Genomic DNA, 20,328 nt, shown 5'->3' with positions numbered 1-20,328 from the left:
TGGCATGCATGAAAATCTCCACCAAAGAGGGGAGCCGTCGACCCCTGCCAGGACAGAGCAAGCGCAACACCTCAGAACCCCCCAGGCCGCGGCAGCCCCGCCAGGGCCACCGGCCGGAGAGCAAACCCAGGAGCAGGAGCGCCCCCCACCCCAACACGGCCCGCGCCCCCAACCCAACACAGCAGGACGGGGCACTGCAGGCCCGCCAGGCAACCCACCGGTCCACAGCCCCCGCTCCCCCCACGATCCCCCCGCCCCCATCCACCCCCGCCATCCACCCCAACCCAGCCCCAGCCGCCCCCAGACCCCCCCAGCACCCCCCCCCCCAACAAAGCCGCCCCCCACAACCCCACCCTGACCAACCGGCAGCCCCCGGGGACCCCCCACACCCAGGCACCGGCGCCGAAGAGGGGCCGGACAGCGGAGCGGAGAGGGCAGCCGCGCCCACCCCACCCCCCGCCGCGTGGAGGGACGGAACGCCGGGGGCAGCAGGGGAGATGGGGGCACCGGAGGATGGCCGGCACCCCCAAACCCCAGGCCCAGCGGGGAAAGGCCCCGGTCGTCACCCCAGCGTTCTTAGTGAAAGTTAACCCCTGTTACTGAGTCCGCCAGCTCGCCGACTGGCGAACTCTACCCCTATACCTTGAATGTGTCCCCACCCAGTGTATATACAAGTGTGTGTGTGTGGTGCATTAAAATTAGGAGCAGGGGAACCGGAGCAGAGGGAAATGATATCCCCACGCTCCGATCCACCTGCCTCCCAGGCATGTCAGTGAGTGTATGTGGTGCATTAAAAAAAAAAAAATAGGGGGTGGGGGCGCAGCGGGGACACGGACAGGGGACCGCAGCACTGCTCTATACCGCGGTCCCCAACCGATGGCACCCCCCATGCCCCCCCCCCCCCCCACACACACACAGTTGTGTGGTGCATTGTGTGGCGCCGCACGTCTTTCAATGCAGCCTGCCAGCATTTTCATCAGTCAGACGCCTACTAATTGTTATGCCCCTCCTGCACAGTAGCTGGCGCTAGTTACCACAAAATGTTGAAATCCACCTCACTAAGAGTCTGGAGAAGAAGAATCTCCAGAGTCCAAGATTATATGTTTTTGGCAGTGTCATGTTGGTTTCCCCGTGAGACGTGAGTGACTGTTTGAAATAACTTTTACAGTATGTTCAGATAGATTGTTTTGGACGGACATCAATAAGTTAACGTTTTGCACAAACTAAATAAAGTAGTAGTATGAGGAACTTTTTTTTCCATAGGGTGTGTGGAAAACGAAGGGGACAAAATTTGACTTGTTCCTTAAATGAATTAAACTAAACAAGTGTATGCGTTAAAATTTAATTCATGTCAAAAACTGATATTAATTATTTCATAGACTTTCAAGGTTTTTGTACATTGTTAATAAACAGCACATTATCAACAAAAATCTCCTACATGCTTAATATGAACTTAATATATGTAAACATTAAGAGACTAATTTAAATTAATTTATTATGAAATTAATTATTTGGCATAATCTTTGGATACCATGAAGCATTGTTGCCCCAGCCTTCAGGTTTTTATGTAAATATCTCAAAGCAGTCAATAATCACTGCCACTCTGTCCACAGGCTTCCACAAACTGGTGTGGCATTACTTTGTGGAGAGTGTTTCTATATGGCCATACATTAGCATGTCTCAAATTTGCATACGGAAATGACACCATATCATGAAATGTTTTGTACGTAGTCCTTGGGGAAACATGAAACAGATAAGCAAGGTGATTCAGAGGGAGATCCAATCTGAAGCGCATGAGTGTGAACAGGAGCATCTGAAAAGGAGGAAGACTTTTCTTTTGATTGGGCATCAGTGGCAACAAAAAATGAAAGCGGGCCATAAAGGTCACAAGGTTTGGCAGACCAGTGTAATACTTTACTTTTTCATCATCAGCTCCAAAAAAAACATCGGATATCATGCACTCACTAAGTTTGCGTCGCAGTTCTCAATTTTCCTCCATCAGGTGGTTGACCTCTGCACGCCTTAGCACACAGAGGTCACATTCAGCCTGTGTCAGTTACAGAGGTGTTCTGTACCTCCTTGTCTGTGATCAGCTGAGGTTTTTTTTTCTCTGTCTTCTCCAATCTCCAACTGACCATTTCCTTCTTCGGCATCACCTGTCTCCTTGGTCTGCAGATCATCAGTGTCTACATCATGGTGTATCCCTGTCTCTGCTTGGTTTGAGAGATGTGTGTCCAAGATGTAGGGATGGAGCTCAGTCTGGGTCACTCTCCATAATTTCATATGCTGGCTCACCTGAAACACATATTAGGTTTTATTGAGAGAGAAAGTTCACACTGGATCAAACAATGCTCCAACTACAATCCTTTAAAAAATATTAGAGTCTTTATTTAGACTCTGGGTCTATTTAAGACAAAAAACAAACAAGAGAAGCAAAACAACACACAAGAATTTAAAAGAGGCAGCCATACCAGTAATTCCACATGGCTGATTGATACCTGAATATGGCTGTTTACATGTGTCTTTCAAATAATAAAGATAATAATTAATATAAATTGTATCAATATACTCCTAGATGTCAGTATTGCCTAGGAAGTGTGTTCAGTGACTGGATGTTAATGTGGAGGAATGTGGAAATAAACGCACTCTACGTGACTTTGGTGTGTTAAGTACAAACAATACATAATTATATAATACAAGTAATTCATTATTCAAAATGACATTAAAACTTTCCGTTATCTTTATGAAAATGCCAAGAACAAACCTACGTGGGGAAACACTTTGTTGAAAGTGAGATCCTTCTTTCTTCTTATTTCCTCAGCCTGAGGTCCATGCGATCTTTTCCAAGTTGGAAAACGAAAAAAACGAATACCTTCGTCCCCTGCTCTGCCGCTTCGGGATTGGATGCCTTTCACGCTACATGATCGAACCATTTTTGTAAACAATTGTGCGCAAAAAATAAAAATCTTGACTTTCCAGCCTTTTCCACAAAAAAATTTGATTTACCCACAATGCACGGCGACGGAGTAAACATTACACGTCACTTGGCAGAAACCGATAGAAATGAACAGTTTACAGTATATCAGTGACATGCAGTGAGCTCTAGGTTTGGGTAGGCAGGCAGTCGCAAATTGAGACGCATACACCAATTACAAACATGTGTGTCGGCAGGCGAGTGTACAACGTATCCTAGAGTGACCATATTTTAATTTCCAAAAAAACAGGACACTCAGCCTAACCTCGAGATACTTGATACTCAGATACAAGATGCCATACCTTCAAACTATTTTAACATATGCCTCCTGTGGATGGGTCGAAAATAAAACAAAAAAACATTACTCTCTTTTGAAGTCTTACATTTTTTGCTGCGCAAAACTTTTTATTTTTTTTTACTTCGAGCGGAGTTCGTACCCATTGCCTCCGGTGCAGCAGCTCAACACTTGACACTCAGCTAAAGTTCTGGGCCACTATCAGCCAGTGTGCAGTCTGCCAGCCACAGTAAAGTTGCAGTGCACTGCCTCCCATTTGCCGCACAACGAAAAACTAGCAATTTCAAACCCGCCCGGACGCTCGGAAAGAATGTAATAAAGTGAATATCTCCCTGTAAAAGACAAAATCAAGCAAGCAATATCAATAGCAATGCCAAACAGCCAGTTAATCGAAGCACATCCACAAAGCCAATCTTTCCTTTTGCGCCATTCTTTGTGAAATGTACAAATAATTATTTGTCCCTTACTTTTCTGAATATCTGGTAGCTAAGGCTCCCATCCTCAAAAGAAAGGCTTGAAAATAGTTTTATATTCTCCAGATTTGCCGATTTGCTGTGCATTAAGTGTGTTTTGAATTCACGAGTGCATGTTTGCATAGGAATAATACAGCGACGTAAAAAGGCTCTCAAAAAAGAAAAGAAAAAGGCTGCGTAGCGAACTGCCTATTTGCGTAAAGGACTTTTCTACTGGGAAACTGACTACACACATCGCTACGCGGACAGGGCTGGGAAAAGCACAGTAGAGGTGTGCCTTCAGGAGGATAATTTTTGCTGCATTTTTGCCAGCAGGCCAGACGAAGTAAGTAATGAGTCATTTTTAATTGAGGTATGAAAATCACTAAATGTCATTTTTAACTCTTAAGAGGATGGCACGACTCAAGGGTGTTCCCATTATCACACCACTGCAGCATGATTTCAACTCTCCTTCTAGTTCCCTTTGAACTGGGGAAGTACTTGAGAGGGTGCCTTCCAAGCTTATCCTTCAATTATTTGTGTTTTTCTGCAAAAACTTCTCTATGTATCTATTCTATCTATCCTATTTTCTAAGATACCCCAAAACCCCAAAAACTGTCTGTGACCTTTGACCTTAAAAAAAAGAAATATCCACACAAGATAGTATATGGAACAGATTGAAAGCAGACCTTAATATAGGGCTGCTCAATTATGGAAAAAATAATAATCACCATTATTTTGGCAATAATTGAAATCATGATTATTCAAATGATTATTTATTTTTTGGTACAAAACAAGAAAATGTTTGAGCATTTAAAAATAATAACAATTTTAAAAAATTATATATGTAATATATATAATAATATATAATATATAACTCTATAAACTGTAGCCGCAAGGGGGCACAAGCCAGTGTCTTCTTGCGCCGGTCCCAAGCCCGGATAAATACAGAGGGTTGTGTCAGGAAGGGCATCCGACGTAAAAACTTGGGCAAATCAAAAATGCGAATCAAATATATGACTTCCATATCGGTCGAGGCCCGAGTTAACAACGACCGCCTTCGGTGCTGTTAACCTACAGGGTGCCGGTGGAAACTGGACTACTGTTGGTCGAAGGAGCAAGGTGTGTTTGTAGGAGGAAAGAGAAGAGGAACACCAACAGTCTAGGACTGAGAGTAGGGACTTTGAATGTTGGAACTATGACAGGAAAAGGTAGAGAGCTGGTTGACATGATGCAGAGGAGGAAGGTGTACATATTGTGTGTTCAGGAGATCAGGTAGAAAGGGAACAAAGCTAGAAGTTTAGGAGCAGGGTTCAAGTTATTCTATCATGGTGTAGATAGGAAGAGGAATGGAGTAAGAGTTATCGTGAAGGAGGAGTTTGTTAGGAACGTCCTGAAGGTAAAAAGAGTGTCGGATAGAGTGATGAGCCTGAAACTAGGAATTGAAGGTGTGATGATCAATGTTGTTAGTGGATATGCACTACGGGTAGGATGTGAGCTGGAGGAGAAGGAAAACTTTTGGTTGGAACTTGGAGTAAGGATGCAGAGCATCCCGAGAAGTGAGAGAGTTGTCATTGCTGCAGACTTCAATGGACACGGTTCAGGAAACAGAGGTGATGAGGAGGTGATGGGCAAGTTTGGTATCCAGGAGAGGAACGGAGAAGGACAGATGGTGGTTGACTTTGCAAAAAGAATGGAAATGACTGTCGTGAATACTTTCTTCCAGAAGAGGCAGGAACATAGGGTGACCTACAAGAGTGGAGGTAGGAGTACACAGGTAGACTACATCTTGTGTAGACGGTGTAATCTGAAGGAGATTAGCGACTGCAAAGTTGTGGTAGGTGAGAGTGTAGCCAAACAGCATATGATGGTAGTGTGTAGGATGACTCTGCCTTTGCAGTCTTTGTCTTCCTCATCACCAGAGCAGAGGATGAAATAGTGGAAGCTGAAAAAGGAAGAGTGTTGTATGACTTCCAGGAAATAGTTTAGACAGGCTCTGGATGGTCAGGAGGTGCTTCCAAATGACTGGACAACAACAGCAAATGTGACCAGGGAGACAGGTAGGACAGTCCTTGTGTCATCTGGAAGGAAAGGAGATAAGGAGACTTGGTGGTGGAATGAGGAGGTGCAGAAGTGGAAGCAGAGAAAGAGGTTAGCTAAGAAGAAGTGGGACACAGAGGACTGAAGAAAGTATACAGGAGTACAGGGAATTGCAGCGTAGGGTGATAGTAGAAGTGGCAAAAGCCAAACAAGGGGCTTACGATGACTTGTATGCTAGGTTGGATAGTAAGGAGGGAGAGACTGATCTATACAGGTTGGCAAGGCAAAGAGACAGAGGTGGGAAGAATATGCAACAGGTTAGGGTAATAAAGGATAGGGATGGAAGTTTGTTGGCAGATGGGAAGATGGAAAGAGTACTTTGAAGAGTTGATGAATGAGGAAAATGAGAGAGAACTAAGATTAGAAGAGGTGACTGTTGTGGACCAAGAAGTAGCTAAGATTAGTAAGGATGAAGTGAGAAGGGCATTGAAGAGGATGAAGTGTGGAAAGGCACTTGGTCCTGATGATATACCTGTGGAGGTATGGAAGTGTCTAGGAGAGGTAGCAGTAGAATTTCTGACTGGGTTGTTCAACAGGATCAACAAGGGAGACGTGCAGAGTTGTGGCAACTACAGAGGAATAAAGCTAATGAGCCACACAATGAAGCTAAGGGAAAGGGTAGTTGAAGCTAGACTGAGGGAAGAGGTAAACATTTGTGAGCAGCAGTATGGTTTCATGCCAAAAAATAGTACCACAGATGCAGTATTTGCTTTGAGGATGTTGATAGAGAAGTACAGAGGTCAGAACGAGCTGCATTGTGTCTTTGTAGATCTGGAGAAAGCTTACGACTGGGTGCCCAGAGAGGAACTGTGGTTTTGTAAGTCTGGAATAGCAAAGAAATATGTTCCAGTGGTGCAGGACATGTATGAGGACTGTAAGACAGTGGTGAGGTGTGTTGTCGGTGTGACGTAGGAGTTCAAAATGGAAGTGGGACTAAATCAGGGATCAGCTTTGAGCCCCTTCTTGTTTGCTATGGCAATGGACAGGATGACAGACGAGGTTAGACAGGAATCTCCATGGACTATAATGTTTGCAGATGACATTGTGATCTGTAGTGAGAGCAGGGAACAAGTGGAGGAGAAGCTAGAGGTGTGGAGGTTTGCCCTGGAAAGGAGGGGAATGAAGGTTAGTTGTAGCAAGACAGAGTATCTGTGTGTGAATGGTAGGGACCCAAGTGGAAGAGTGAGGTTACAGGGATAAGAGACCAAGAAGGTGGATGAGTTTAAGTATTTAGGGTCAACAGTCCAGAGCAATGGAGAGTGTGGAAAAGAAGTGAAGAAGCGTGCGCAGGCATGCTGGAACGGGTGGAGAAAAGTGTCAGGTGTGATGTGTGATAGAAAAGTTTGAGCTAAAATGAAAGAAACGGTTTATAAAAGTATGATGAGACCAGCAATGTTGTTTGGTCTGGAGACAGTGCCACTGAGGAAAAGACAGGAGGCAGAGCTGGAGTTGGCAGGGATGACGATGATGAGGTTCTCTTTGGGAGTGACCAGGATGGATAGAATCACCTTTGCTTAATATTTGTTCTTGTTTTAATTTTTTTTGTACACACTTGTACCAATTATGTTTTAAGGACTCTCTCTAATTTCAAATAGCTTGAGTACTGTGGCAGAGTAGATTGTGTTGTACTTTATAAATTATTTGTGCTATTTTAAATTCAACTAAGTCATAAACTTGCATTGTATTTGATTTAATAAATAGAGAATGAGTTGGCTCTGTATATTTTGATCGATTTATAATTCTTATGGCTTTTTTTTCAGTTTGAAAACAGGATCGGTGTTTGTTTTATATGCATTTCCCCAGATTTCCACACAATAGGTTAGATATGGTAATAATAATAAACAATATAATGTGCATAATGATTTCTTATTCAGGACATCCTTAGTTTTAGAGAGTATCCCTATCATTTTTTACATTTCTCTTTTGACATTATCTATGTGTGACTTCCAACATAATTTTTCATCAATAACTACTCCAAGAGATTTATTTTCATACACTCTTTCAATTTCAATTGAATTTACCATAATTTTGACCTGTAACTATAAAATTTGTTTTATTTAAGTTTAGTGATAATTTGTTCATGTCAAACCAAATTTTTTATGTGTTTAATTCATACTCCACAGTCGTCAGAAGCTGCTTAAGGTTCTCTCCTGAACAGTAGAGAGTTGTGTCATCGGCGAATAAGATACTTTTGAATATTTTTTATTTATATACAATATAACTAATTTGGGGCCAAGCACAGACCCTTGATTGTATATTGTTAAACTGTAAGTACTGATATCTATTATCCCAAAAACTTTTCATCCATTTATATGCCAAATTTCTTGGTATCAAATGCTTTTTTTAAATCTATAAAAATTCCAACAGTATTTTTTTTATTATCTATGTAAGTAGATATTGCTTCTACGAGTTCCCATAAACCCATATTGATTTTCACTTAAAAGTTCATGTTTGTCAATAAAATTGTCTAGTCTAAATGAAAATAAATGTTCTAGAATTTTTGAGAACGGTGGCAGCAGTGATATTGATATATAATTAGTGAATATGTATCTTTCTTCATTTTTATGAATAGGAATAACTTTTGCTATTTTAATTTTTGATGGAAATATACCGGCTTTAAACGACAATTTACATATATATATATATATATATATGTGAAAGGTTGCACAACATATTCTATAATAATTTTTTACTAATGTCATATCAATGTTGAAGCAGTCAGTGGACTTTTTATTTTTTTTAATATTTTAACAAAATTTAAAACTTCTGTATCATTAACAGTAGTAAGCCACATAGTGGATGAATTATTTTTGACGTGCTTATCTATTTCATGTTTGTTTCTTGGCTCAGGGATTTCTTTTGCCAAATTACTCCCAACATTAACAAAATACTCATTAAAATCATTAGCTATGTCTGAAATGTTTTCAATAATAATATTTTTATCTTTTATAAAATACTCTGGATAATCTTTTTTTTTTAACTATTTTTAATTATATGCTGCGATTGGCTGGCAATCAGTTCAGGGTGTACCCCGCCGACTGCCTGAAGCCAGCTGGGAAAGGCTCCAGCGCCCCCCGCGACCCTTGTGAGGAAAAGCGGTTACGAAAATGGATGGATGTATGGATTTTAATTATATGATTTAGTATTTTCCATATTTCTTGTGTGTTGCTTTTATTCTGCTCTAGTAATGCATGGTTATGATCTTTCTTACTTGTTCGTATTATATTCAATAGTTAATTATTTTAGCTTCCATAGTTCTCAATTTAATAAATCTTTTGTATAATTTTTTTTTCTTTTTACATGCATTCTCTATCCCCTTCGTCATGCATGGCTTATTTAGACCTTTAAATTTTCTTGTGACTTTTATCAATGGACAATGTTTATTGTATAGACAAATAATGGTAGACTGAAATGCACTGTATGCGATATTGGGATCGTCATTTGAATAGACCACAGACCAATTATGTTTTTCTAAATCCAACTTAAAGGCAGCCATGGAGTGTTGTGTTCTTCGTCTTGTTTCTGAAGTCTAAGTTATTGTTGGTTTTATTTATTTATTTATTCTCAGGGTCGAATGTCTTGTAGTCAGCGTATTTAAATGTTTTCAAGTCCATATTATTTGTGTTCATCATGTTCATCTTTCCTTGTGTTACTGTGCTGCTGTTGATATGTACTTGTGGTGTATTTTTGTTATCATCTACAGTGAGTTTATTGTATTGAATACCCTAGAGATTGTATATTTCTCATACTTTTGTGGTTTATTTGCCTTTACTGAGTTTTTGCGGGCATGAGTAATCACTTGTCATGTCGTAAGTGTGCAATTTCTCCTCTCTCTCGTGCAGCTCTCAGTTCAGGAATCAGTTATTTTCTTTTCCTTTTAACAGCATCTGTATTATGTCTCAATTATGGTTAAATTTTGGTTCCCTTAAAATTCTTAGCTTTTTGTAGAATAACTGATTTGTCCTTAAATCTTTGCAGCTTCACTACCACCGGTCTTGGTCTTCTTTGTCTGTCCTCACTAAATTTTCCTGTGCGATGGTTCCTTTCTATCTCAACTATTTGCTGAATTTTTAGGTTTTCAGTTATCACTTTTGTAACCTTTCACTCCGACTCAGTCCATGACTTTCCTGGTAACTCCAGAATTCCATCAAAGATTAATTTGTTTCTCCAAATAATCCATGGTGTCAGTGACAACCAGCATACTATCACATACTTTGAAAACATCCGACATAATGTAAAGCTTTGTTGTGCTCCATCTGTTTATTCTTGTCCATTTTTAAATCCTCCACTTCTTTTTGAGTGTATTGTAAGGTTATCTTTATCTCCTCCAGTGAAAGTGCATCTAATCTGTTGTTTGTTGAATCCACAATTATCAATAAGAAACTTCTGTTGTTGTAGTAATGCTATGAACATGTCTTTTTGCTGCTGCATTAGTTCATTTACTTGAGTCATGGAGACAAACTCCTCGTCTGATTTCTGAGCAGCCTTTTGTGGCGCCATCTTGAAAGCCTACCTTTCAAAACTGGGGCCCTAGTTTTTCATCGCTGAGTCCTGTAATGACACGGCAGGCAGGCGGCGGCGATGAGGCCAGCAGGCAGGCCCGGCGAGCGGCGGCGATGAATCCAGCAAGCAGGCCCGGTGAACAGCAGCGGTGACAAAGCCAACCAGCAGGCCTGGCAGCAGCGATGGAGCCGGCAAGCAAGCCCAACAGGCGGCGGCAATGAGGCCAACAAGCGGGCCCGGCGATATATATATATATATATATATATATATATAGTTGGACTGCAGTTTGTGCACTATGCAGTAGGACGATCATTTATTTGTTGGTACAAAACAAGAAAGTAATTACACATTTAAAAATATTGACCAATTTAAAAAATAGAAACGCTATAATTATGTAAGTTCCTTTTGGACCAAGCATAATTTATAATAATATATATTTATTTATTTATTTATTTATTTATGTTGGCAAAAAAATTGAAGTTGGAGTGCAGCATGTGCATTGTGCAGTAAGACGATTATTTATTTTTTGGTACAAAACAAGAAACTGTTTAAACGTAAAAAATTAAAAAATAACACGATAATTACGCAAGTTTTTTTTGGATGAAACAGAATTTATTAAATTAGTTATTTTAAAATCTAAAAAGGTACAAATGTATAAATTTAAACAACTCAAAATGTGTATTAATAATCTTTTATTTTCTTTTTTTTACAATTATCCTGTTTTTATAATTGTGGAGTGTAATTTAAATTGTAATTGAATTTCAATTAATTGCACAGCCCTACCTTAACATAATCAATCTAATTAAGGGACTTGTATAATATTGCTAATAAATGTTTACAGACTGCTTTACACTTTTCCCTGTGATCATGACGGCTTTTCATGATTTGGATTTGTCTGTTAGTGTCAATGTTCTCATTTGCAATCACCTTCAGCATATATTTTTTTTTTAATCAACATTGTTTAAAAACAAATCTCTGTCAGGTACATATGACTTTCTTTTCCCTTGAAAGGATTCTGTCTGTGTTTTTTATTTCTTGCTGTCTTGCTTATTTACAATATGTCTAAAAAGTATTGTTTTTGACCGTACCAGCAACATTTTATAATGAACAGTAACAAATCAATGTACTGGGCAAATTATGTACAATGTGTGGATTGTATCAGGATTTAGTTATACGTAAATTAAAAGTAATTAAATTATGTGTTTAATTACTCTCATTTACAGTACTTGTATCACTAAAAATACATTTTCTGTTTGTATTAATTAATAAATTAATTATTTTAATAAATGTAATTATTAAAAACAGAACAATTGGTTTAACTGATACAAGTACTGTAAATGAGAGTAATTAAATACAAAAAAAACATAATCTAATAACTTTTGATTTAAATGCAACTAAATCCTAATACAGTCCACAAATTGTACATGATTTGCCTAGTAAAATGATTACTGTTTATAGAAGAATATTGATGCTACAGTAAAATACAACATTGTGAAAGACTCATTGACATCTCTAATAAGAATGGATCTAGGAGTAGTTTTGCTCACCAATGCTCAATGTGATGCTGAGGATCCTCTGCCCCTCCCCACAAAAACAGGAGGAGATAACAGGCTGCTTACATGGGAGTTGTGGCCACAAGGACAAAGCTGCCAATCCCTGCCAACACAACTTCATGCCATGTAGCTGTAACTCTTTGATTTATTCTCATTTGCTCATCTACTAAGAGGACAAGTGGAGAATATCTGTGGGTGAGTTTATGTATATAATATTGTATTGATTTATATAATTTCACAAATTGATCATTGAAATAACGATACGAGAAATATAATTGGCATTGATATTTTGTTTTACTTTTTGTTTGTTTGTTTGTAAAAAGAAAAAAAAACTATCTTAAAACAAATATTTTCGAACAGTAGTTCTCAAATGGGGGTACGAGTACCCCTGGAGGTCCGTGAGGCATTCCAGGGGGTATGCAAGATTTTAAAATTAGAATTATGTATTATAATTTTGTAAATATTTCAGGAAAATCTAAGTGAATAAAATACAATTTATATTTAGTAGGCTCAATATATATATTCAGTCTCCTCAAACCAGAATGGTTTGACCCAAACTGTCATATGCCAGCTACCTGTCAATCGTTTGAAATTTTTATTTCAATTTAATTACTTCTTTTTGAGAACAAATCTTTACTATGATCCCAAAGGATGATGATCCCACTTAATGGTGATACAATTTTTTATGTGCACAAATCTTTATTTGTAGTTTTATTTATTTCCTTTAAAAAGATTTCCAAATTGTTCAAGAGAGACCACTGTACAAATGAAGTTCCAAAGTTTAATAAATCAGGCAATGGCACCACGCTCTATTTTTTGTTATTTTCAACCAACATTTTTTTTCACTGGTTAGGGGGTACTTGGCTGAAAAAACATTTCACAGGGGGCAGGTACATCACTGAAAAAAGATTGAGAACCACTGTTTTAGAAGATAAACAATATACATTTCCTAACATGTACGGCTGTCTGATCTATGGAACATCACAGGTTTCTTCAAACGGAAAAATAATTGCCTATTTCCCCATTTTCACATCAGTCATCCCCTTGGGATCCAGAATCGCATCAGAAATTGAATGATTCAAAAATCATTAATTGAATGAATAATAAAACTGGGGATTAGCGTCTGCATACAATTAGAGGGAGAACACAAGAACATGTGTGGAATTGTTTTATCACATACATTCAAGATCTAAGATCTTGATACAGCTTTATAAACATGGTTTTGTCGCCGATATAGTATAGGCCTATAGCAGGGGTCGGCAACCTTTGTACTCAAAGAGCCATTTGGAAATGCCTCTCAATAAAATCAAAGACCTTGGAGCCACAACCCATTGTATATATAACACCGCAGATGCCATTGTGTGTAGTATACTGGATTGTGCAGTCAACTGTGCTCCTTGTATTTAATAGACAAAAATCCAAACTCATCCAAATATTATCCACCAGCGCTGAAACAACAACGCAAACCGAAATGAGCAGTCAACTTCTGTGTGCAGCAGTCAATGTTCTTCTGAGTGGGAGAAAAAAAGGACTATTTCCAAATTGCCATCTTCGACAGTTTTTGCAGAGTATGTCTCTTGTTTTTTGAAATATTTTATCTTTGTTTTTGAAGTCCGAGAATAGATGTTCAGAAATCTTAATGTTTCTTTGAGGTGCTTGACGTGAGGTACGGCAGGTTTAAACTTTTTCTTTTAATGACAGAATACAAATTGACAATTCTTTAACAAATCTTGTCAATGTAACAACAAATTAAATATATATATATATATATATATATATATATATATATATATATATATATATATATATATATATATATATATATATATATATATATATATATATATACACACACACAAACAGACATTTCTTTTTTTAACCATTTATTGAACATAGAAAAAGAATACAAATATCAGTCAATCCAATTTACATGAATCACTTTTTTTTTTTTAAAGAAAAGAAAAACATAAAAAGAAAAACATTTAAGTATCTCCAGGAGGCAATTTAAAAAAAAACAATTCTGCATGAATATTAATTATCAAATGACATTTCTTATTTGTTACAAATTTAAGAGACTTAAAATAATTTTCAATTTCAATCAGAATCAATTTGAATAAAAAATTACACTTATGGATATAGAATTTTCCCAATAAAATATACAAGTTAACCAATGTTAACATTTTTTTGTTCTTAGATTAAAAAAGGGTAATAATGTTTTTGCTTATATCCTTCCAAAAAGCAGCAGGAGATAGGGCAATCAAAAAATAAATGTGTTACACGTTCCGGTACAACTTTACAAAAAGAACATTTGTCAACAATATTTACAAGATGTGAAACATACATGTTTGTTGGGTAAATAGTATGTAATATTTTTAAATGTAATTCTCTTACTTTATTTGTAATGAAGAACTTAAAAGGAACAAGCCATGCTTTACTCCAACTAATATTCCTAAACTGAGTATTCCCCAAAAAATTCCCATGCGGCATAATTTTTTAAACTTTGTAAAGAGATTCTCTGATGTGTTTATTGATACATTTGTTGCTTAAAATATCCATACAATTTATATAAAGAATATTGCTACTCACTGGTTGATAATTTTGGTTATTATAACCTTTCATTAACTGTATTATTCCACTAGGGATGGAATTTACCACTATATGAAACTCTTGAAAATTTTTAGGAAATGCCTTTTCCAGTAAAAAAGAAATCAGAATAACTGAGGAGTTTGCCATTACAGTTAAATAAGTCTTTAACAAAAATAATGTTATTATTATAGATAGATATAATAATTTAGTATATAATGATGTTTTTTAGGAATACATTTATTGTTCCAAATAATAGAGTTATGTGGGGAAAAATTACGAGTGTGACACAGTTTCCTTGCCAACTTGTTGATAAAACCCTGACAATTTAACAGGTAGCTTTGAGACGTTATAGTTTGCACAACAACAAAAATTGAAGATCTCCTTAATTGTTGAAAATGTTATATGGAATAAAATACCCTAAAGATCCTGGAGCTGTCATACATTCTTTTACCCACTTCACTTTAAATGTGTAAATCAAGTCCATGAAGTCCAAGAGTTCAAATCGACCACTTTTGGTGCAGATAACAAGGTTTTCTTCAGATGATGGTTTGTTCTTCCATACAAAATTAACAAACATTATATAAATGTTGTTGCTTATGGAGTCACTGACATCAAGAGAAAGCGCAGGGTATATAAATCTAGAAACACCTTCTGCTTTAGTCAAAAGAACTCTTCCCAAAATTGACAAATCTCTTTGAAGCCATAAATTCAATATTGTTTTAGTTTTTTGTAATCTGGAGAAGTTTAAATGTCTCTCCTTAACATTCCTACAAACATGGACACCTATATATTGAACACATTTATTTAACAGGAATGTCACATAGAGTTTGCACATCCGTTTGAAATAAACACAAAATTTCACATTTTGATTTATTAAGTTTTAACCCAGAAGCAGGTGAAAAATCATCGACCAATGAGATTGCATTCTCAATTTGTTGTTTGTCTCTAAGGAACAGTGCAGTATCATCTGCTAATTGAGTCAGTCTAATTTCCTTATTAAAAATTGATAAACCTTTGATAACCGGCCTATTCGGGAGATGTAAATAAAGTATTTCCATCACAATTAGAAATAAAAATGGGGATATTGGACAACCTTGACGGACGGACCTCAGGACAGAAAATCTATTAGTAGTATTTGGATATAATATGACTCAACTGTGTATGCCTTTATAAAACATTTCAATGATTGATATGAAATTTTGACCAAAACCAAAAGTTTTTAAAGCTTCAAATAAAAAATTATGTTCCACCGTATTAAAGGCTTTGTAAAAATCAAGAAAAACTATAAGGGAATCATTATCAATATACTCAGAGTAATCTAATTGTTAGGTGTGTGTGTGTGTGTGTGTGTGTGTGTGTGTGTGTGTGTGTGTGTGTGTGTGCGTGCGTGCGTGCGTGCGTGCGTGCGTGCGTGCGTGCGTGCGTGCGTGCGTGCGTGCGTGCAGAGAGTCCCAAAGCAGACGAACGTAACTACAAAAAATACTAGATTTTAATTTAACAAAAGGCGCATGGAACAATCCAAGGAAAACAGCTAAATTCAAAGTAGCAAACAAGTAACCAAAAGCGAGACACTAAAATACTCTATCAAAAACTAAAGGCGCGCGAGGGTACAGAAGCACTGCGGACTGGAATAATATAAAGTAACAAAATAAAATACAAAAACACAAGGAATACTACAATATATAATGTTAAAGTGCAACTAAGGACGCGCGAGTGGACTGAGCCGCTGCGTACTGGAGAACTACGAGAATAAACTAGGTCGTAACACAAAAACTAGCAGAACTATGGCGAGACAGAGACTCAAGAGTCGCGTTGGCAGCAAGCAAGGTAGCAGTGCGAAAATAGCCCAACGTCTCCTGTCCGCAGACACCAGGCTTTTTAACCCTGCTGATTGTGATAGGCAGCAGATGCGCCGCAGCAGACTCTGCCCACGTCCGTCACCATAGCAACTGGAAAACAAGGAAGATAAACTAAACAGCAACACAGCCCCCCAGATCGCTACACTAATAAGTCAAGCACGAGCCTTACATTCGCACCAATGTGCCGGTTTAACATAAATCCAGTTTAAATTTCCCCTATAATGTCATCAAGACCCGTTTTTAGTCTGTTAGCATATATCAGAGAAATAATTTTATAATCTATGTTCAAGAGTGTAATAGATCTCCAATTTTCTATATATAAGTGATCTTTTTCAGGTTTAGGTATCAAGGTTATACCTTGTTTCATACTTGTAGACATTTCTCCCTTGATGCATTCTTTATATAATTCTAAGATATGATCTTTGATAACTTCCGAAAAATGTAAATAGAACTCCTCTGATAGTCCATCATTACCTGGGGATTTCTGTTTTTTCATTCCGCAAATAGCCTCAGATATTTCAGGTATTGTAATTGACTGTTCACATTTGAACTGTTCTGAAATATTTGGTGTGAATTCTTTGACCGATCTAGTAAATCTATCCCAATCACTGATGCAATTGTTTGATTTATATAAATGAGTGTAAAACTCTCCTACATGATTTGAAATGTCTAAGTGATTGGTGGTAATATCATCATTTATCTTAAGCGCCAAAATATTATTTCTTTTTTGGTTACGTTTCTCCAGAGCAAAAAAATAACTAGTTTTTCTCGCCTAATCTAACCATTTAGCTCTCAACCTTACAATGGCACCTTTAGCCATATTAATATATGCATTGTCTAAATATTCTTTTAATTTTTTCAATTCAATCTCTTCCTTCTTTGACAAATTATCTTTACTCAATAAGAGATTTAAATCTTTCATGGCATTAATTTATTTCAAGATACAGCTTTTTATTTTTTATTTCTTTACTCCATTTCATAGCTAACTGTCTTACCTTGAATTTAAAGTATTCCCCCGTAATTTATTCTCTTGTTGTTTAGAGCCGATTAAAGCAATATAAATCAATTTATGATCAGATAATGGAGCAAAATCCTGAGAGCATTCTAAAATAAATTGTAAACATAAAGGTGAAATAAACAATATGTCATTCCTTGATTGCAAAGATCTATTACCGTTACTCCAAGTCAACTCTTTCTTTTCAGGATTTAAAAATCGCCATACATCTATTATTGACAGTTGTTCACTGATAAAAACAGTACATTTATATTGAGTGTGTTGGGATATTCTTATCGGAGCTCTATCTACAAGATCATCAGGAGCGTCATAATCTCCCCCAAGTATCAAGTGGGCTCCCTCATATTTCATTTTAAGTATTTTAAGTTTCCCACACAATAGTGTACACATGACTTTAGCTTGATTGTTTTTGTTATGATTATACAAATTACAAACAATAAAGAAGGTGTTATCCAATTTGAAAACCAGAATTATCCATCTGCCCTCATCTGAGTAAAAGGTCTCAATAATATTACCTTTAAATTTGTTAAGGATAACAGCTACCCCTGCTGACGGTTGTGAAGCATTACAAAAATAACACTAATTACCCCATTGTGCTTTCCAATATTTGTCATCCTTTTCACTTGAATGAGTCTCTTGTAAAAAATAAAAATCAAATCTGCATTTTTTCCATCTACAAAACATGAAAATAGCCTTCCTTTTAGGGTTGTCACAAATACCTCTAACATTAAGAGAAATAATCTTTAATGAACTAAAATGTAAATCTGACATGGAGAATTTACAGAAAAATAACAAAAAGGGAAAAAAATGCAAATTGGTTGTCTGTTGAAAATTACTAGAACATTTAAACTAGCTGAAACACTAAATAAAGGGGATACTTTCTAAGAAACTCTAATGATCATCACTTAACAATAGCAACTGCAAAACTATTCTTCTTTGAAAGTGAACATCTAACTAGTAGGAACATACCAACAACATCCCGTTTGTTTGACACCCCTGCTCTAAAGTTAGCAAGAGATTTGCAAATTCGAAGTTATGGGCTCAATAACATAATAACTAAGAATCATTAAAATGCAAATGTTTCTGTCTAACCACAATAATATAGGCAATTACATACAAGTTGATATGAGTTAATTTTGAATGCACCTACTTGTCATCGGAATGAGGAATATGACATTGTTTCTTATGAAGGGATGATGCGGGGACAGTGCACAGGGACCGTCAACTAACTAAGGTTCTTCTTCTTCTGCTTCTTTCTATTAATGACGGATTGCAAGCAACATAGTTGTGCATACCGCCATCTACTGTACAACAGTGTATAGCACTTATGTCTCCACCTATAATCTTAAAACACAGTTTAGTCGCCCTCAAAAATTGAAAAACTGCTTCCCTCACACTCCTGATTACATATTTAAGTTAATGTGTTATGTTATCCATGTATTATTATTCACACATTAATGTGTTTAATTTTCTGATCCTATTCACTTGCATTCATTTGCCTAAATACTGCTAGGTAGCTCCTAATTGGTTAATTTTTTAGTCAAGTGACAGACAGTATTTTTTTAAATAACAAACTATACTAACTTTACTGGCAGTCATATGAAACAATTAAAGTGCAGCTCACAACAAGGCAATAGCATAACAGGATTAACAGAGAAAAAAGTACACAACACATACACACGCATACACATGATATACATTAGAGGTTATCATATATTTGAAGGTCTTTAAGTGCTTGCATCAGGGATCACCAATTTTACATGGCATATGTTTCAAGGACTTGACATAGTTATTTTACATCTGTTTCTTAAAAGCTGTGAATATGGGCTTTACCATAAGCCATTTACAAGTGTGGGCAAAGTATTTTGCTAGCAATGATATAGTATTTATTACCCAAAAAAAGACACAACCAGATACTAATATATATATATTAATGATTTATCTGGTATGGGCAAAGATTTTACAAAGTGTTCCATCAACCATCGTCACTTTAAACAACCACGGACACAAAAACATTTCAAACACAGTGTCATGTTTTGGGTTCTGTTTTCCTTGTGTGTCTTCCTTGGTCTTGTTTAAGTGTGATCCTGCCCTTCCTCGTGTGATCCAATCAGTGCCCTCAGCCACTTGTGTCTTGCCCCAGGTGTGTCTTGTTGTGTCGTTAGTCTGTGTATTTAGTCTGCTGTCTCCCCTCTGTCTGTCGGTTCATTGTTGTTTTTCCCCCCTGTGATGCTGCCCGTTTTTGCCTTGGATTTCCCCCCCATGTCATGCTGCCCGTTTTGCCTTGTTATCCCCATGGTTTGTTTTTCCTTGCAATTTAGGTCTCGCCTTTTGTTTTGTAGAAATTAAAATCCCTTTTTTGATTGAACCTCTGCCTCCTCGTCCCGTCTTCCCGCATTTGGGTCCCCAAGCTTCCCCTTCTTGACAGAATGAACCGACCAAGATCAGACCCAGCGGGAAGCTCCCGTTGCCGACCGGCACGCCGTCGGTCGGCTCGAAAGCACCGTCAGCCTGCCACCCAATCCCATTCCCTCCATGTAAGTTATTTTTCTCTGGCTGGTTCCACCTTGTCCTCTGTTCCCCATTCACCCGATCTCCTTAGTTCACTTAAGTCCCTGCCCTATGACACCATTTTGTCACCCCATTGTTTCATAGACACAGACTTCACCGATGATGAAGATGAAGAAGGCTGTTTTTTGGTTAATGCACTTACAGATTCCAGTTCCGATTTAGACACCGATTTGGATTTTTTCACCACCATAAACCCTTACATGTTTTCGTTTGCGGATTATTTTAACACCGGGTCATGTCACCCCCCGTCACCTCGGTCCCCGCCAAGTTCATCACTCCGGCCCCCATCTTGTGCACCTCATAGCCCCACATTACCGCCATGTCAAGACTTAGTCCCCACTTCACCTGGTTCCTTACCCAATCCCGTTTCTTCTCGTCACGTTCCTTCAGTCTCAGTATCCTCGGTTTCTAGTATCCCTG

At 37.6% G+C, this 20,328-nt stretch overlaps 1 protein-coding gene and 1 pseudogene across 1 annotated transcript in view; one reads left to right on the top strand and one right to left on the bottom strand.

The window, feature by feature from the left end:
- Positions 1 to 1,554: 1,554 nt before the first annotated feature.
- LOC147171787 (uncharacterized) lies at positions 1,555 to 20,220 on the bottom strand (annotated as a pseudogene).
- LOC147171786 (eomesodermin-like) overlaps positions 11,927 to 20,328 on the top strand; it is a 29,870-nt gene continuing 21,468 nt past the window's right edge. Inside the window, exon 1 of the mRNA XM_086078186.1 lies at positions 11,927 to 12,072. The gene's annotated coding sequence lies outside the window, so the exon portion shown is untranslated. The remainder of the gene's footprint in view (positions 12,073 to 20,328) is intronic.

Source organism: Leptonotus elevatus, chromosome 6, assembly GCF_054856555.1.
Source record: "Leptonotus elevatus isolate MCC_2025b chromosome 6, RoL_Lele_1.0, whole genome shotgun sequence".
NCBI lineage: Eukaryota > Metazoa > Chordata > Actinopteri > Syngnathiformes > Syngnathidae > Leptonotus > Leptonotus elevatus.
Note: the sequence above shows the minus strand (reverse complement) of the source record. Positions and strands in the feature narration are given on the sequence as shown.